The sequence below is a fragment of the Dermacentor silvarum genome, chromosome 5 (genome assembly GCF_013339745.2).
Source record: "Dermacentor silvarum isolate Dsil-2018 chromosome 5, BIME_Dsil_1.4, whole genome shotgun sequence".
In the NCBI taxonomy this organism is placed as follows: domain Eukaryota; kingdom Metazoa; phylum Arthropoda; class Arachnida; order Ixodida; family Ixodidae; genus Dermacentor; species Dermacentor silvarum.
In genome coordinates, this window is record NC_051158.1 from 35,515,258 (window position 1) to 35,518,549 (window position 3,292).

At 46.3% G+C, this 3,292-nt stretch overlaps 1 long non-coding RNA gene across 1 annotated transcript; it reads left to right on the top strand.

Moving 5' to 3' along the window:
* The first annotated feature begins 1,734 nt into the window (after window positions 1-1,734).
* Window positions 1,735-3,041, top strand: LOC125945599 (uncharacterized). The gene is made up of 2 exons (XR_007467036.1): window positions 1,735-1,903; window positions 2,908-3,041. It is a non-coding gene; the product is annotated as an uncharacterized LOC125945599 (long non-coding RNA).
* The last annotated feature ends 251 nt before the right edge of the window (window positions 3,042-3,292 follow it).

Consider the following 3,292-nt stretch of genomic DNA (forward strand, 5'->3'; position numbering starts at 1 on the left):
CTTCCATAACCGACCTGCAGCGAGGAAACCGTTTTCTTTACGTGTAAGGAATCTTAGTGAGCAAATGCGTGTTCCAGTGCTTGAACATCGTCCTATGGCTCCTGCTAAATTGTTACCGCCGTGGCAGTGGCAGATCATAGAGTGCGACACATCGTTCGTAGAGGTCACGAAAGACGCTCCAGAGGCGCACATTAAAATGCATTTCCTAGAGCTTCAATCCAAGTACTCGTGTACAGAGTTTTACACGGACGCTTCTAGGTCACATGCCGGGGTTTATTATGCAGCCGTCGGCCCATCTTTTTCGGAATCCGGTGTGCTCCACCCGGAAACAAGTATCTTTACGGCTGAGGCCTATGCACTATTGTCAACTGTGAAGCATATAACGAAAACAAAACTTCAAAAAACAGTTATATTTACAGACTCTCTAAGCGTTGTGAAAGCCCTGATGTCACTCGGCAAACACAAAAGTCCTGTACTCATTGAGCTCTATTCCACTCTATGCAGAGCGTATATATCCTACCAGCATGTCATTATATGCTGGGTGCCGGGCCATAGAGGCATTGAGGGTAATGTGCGAGCTGATCAAATGGCCACATCAGCTGCATTGCACACTAGTAATCCTACAGTAGCTGTTCCTGCAACAGACTTGAAGCCTTTCTTGCGAAAGAAGCTACGAAGCCACTGGCAACGTTTGTGGGACGCTGAAACAAATAATAAACTTCACATGATTAAACCACAGTTAGGTTTCTGGCCCTCAGCTACGAAAACACGACGAATTGATGTCCTATTCTGTCGTCTCAGAATAGGACACACGTACGGCACCCACAATTTTTTGCTCACTGGTGATGAACCACCAACCTGTGGTAGATGTGGTGAGAGGCTGACCGTCCTCCATGTCCTCGTGGAGTGTCGTGAAGACGAAGCCGAGAGAAGAAAACATTTTCCTGTAGCATACCGCTACAATATCCCTCTGCATCCCATGCTGATTATTGGTGAAGAACCGCTTTTTAATGCCAAAGCAGTCCTCGATTTTTTTAATGATGTTGTGCTACATGTTATTAGCCCAATAAGTTCGTAGCGCATCCTCTCTCCAGAGGATGTTGCTGTGATAGTTTTTTATAGCACATGCCTCCAGGCCCTTGTGGTTCAAGGGCTCTGTTTAGGTAGTAGTGCTTCTTGCCAATTACTGTATCTTAAATATTTTAAATGTATAATTCTTCTTTCTGAATGCATTCCTCATTTCATAGTACACATCATTAGTCATTGCCATAATTTTAGTACATGTATATTTTACGCACTTTACAGCGATTATTTTTAGGCCCCTTTACAGCCCCGTCACATCTACTTCTCAGAATTCATCACTTCACTGCGAACTAACAAACACTGGCATGGCGCTCTTTGGCCACACCTGGCCCTTGCGCCACTAAACCACACACATTCATTCAAAGAAATTCAACAAGAGGGGACACTCGGCAAAAACTGGCAACAGGAAACACGTCACCATTCGTCACGCTATACTTTTGACACCGAACGTTAGCTGCCGCGAGCATCGAAAAAAAAGAAAGTGAACTTAAGTTAACAGGCATTCATTTATTTTTTTAATTCTTTGCCGTGAAAACTAAAACCTTTTGCGTATAAATGAACTTAAGCTTTGCGACTTATTTTCCTTGCCTTACCTGCCACAGGTCAATGACGCGCCAGATACATGCGTCATCCGCCAGACACTCCCCCGAAGCCAGCGAGGATGGCTGCGCGCGCGTTTGAGCGCTCGCGTGCGGCGACCCGTCTGTCTCATTCTTTTTTTTCTTTTTTAAATGTAACCTGGTTTATTGGGCTCTCGGCGTATTTTTGCGCTCCTTCTGCACTGGGACAAGACACCACTGCACTATTGGACTACGGCAAGGTGAGAAATCTTGTTTCACAGTCTACGATGCAATTATATGCTTACGGCACGGGACCGAGACTTAAGACGCAGTTAGCGAAAAACAGCTCGGCCATCCTGGCGCAGTTAATTTGAGTAAATGAATCGTGCTGAGACATGTTTCCGACGCTTCCTAGGGGACTATTGTAACTTATTTCGGTTTTTGAGCCACACTGCCCGCACAGGGCGCCGTGTCGCAGTTAGCGAGAACTCAGCCGTGGTGTGTAGTCTAGTGCATCTTGCTAGCAGAAGTTTGTGCCGCCTTCTCTGACGCCAGACATTACTGAAAAGTAATTTCGTTACTTTCTGGGGTACTTTTGAGGCACGCTGGCCGCACAGCGCGCTGTGACGCAGTTAGCGATAAGCAGCTCGACCGTGGTGATAAAGTTAGTTTGGCGTGTAATAAATCTTAGAGGGACAAGTCTGTGACGTTTTTTGTGGCTCCGCAACAACATATACCTTCTTTCGGTACTCGCGCCTGTTGAAAACGCGATGGGCGATTGCCAAGAGTGGCAACATGGGGTGTGCTGCTGACGCCGGCAGAACGCGCGAACGACGAACATATCAGAAACTTCTAATTCGAAAATTACGTCTTCTAAAGGACTAAAGAAAGGCATTGCACCCACGCATTTGTCTTGAGTGCCTGTTGCGTCCGTCTCTGTGTATGTCGCGTACCGTCGCGTCGCCCGAGGCCAACTTTTGGAAACGCGAAGTCGCTCGTGCTGCCTAAGTGCAGGAAATAATGCCCGGAAATTGGGGAACGCTTGGAAATCAGATGTTTTCATATATGTTCGGGATGAGTCGGGTATTTTCTACGCCATGTATGTAAAAGCGAATTGCTTTTGTTTGTAATGCCGCTCATTCACCGCTTTCGCACGTTTCGCCTCGCAGTATTCCTATGTCTAATTACCAAAATGACTCATGCTTGTAACATGCTGTTACGTGCTTGCAAATGTAACATGCTTGTAATTTACTTTTTTTTTCAGCTGGTACCGTCCGGTGGAGCTTCATACAGGAACTACTGCCTTACCTGCTGGTGTCACAACGTTGGATGAACGCACAAAAAGCGCGGAACGAGCTTTTATATAGAGCAAAATAAATATTTCCTCATTGCACAAAAGGTCTTGCGTCTACTTTGTGAAATTGCACGTGGCACAGATTCGATGGGACTTTACGAGATCGTTCGCAATCATTTTTACTAAATAATAAACCGATTCTGCACGAAGAGCAAAAAAAAAAAGGAAAAAAAAAGGGGGGGGGGGGGGGGGTGCAGCCGGCGTGCTAGCTTGCGTTCGAAATACGCGCGCCCAAAACCGAAACCGGAAGTGATGTAAGTGATCGACACCGACCGCTTGGCACGCTGCAGTCAAT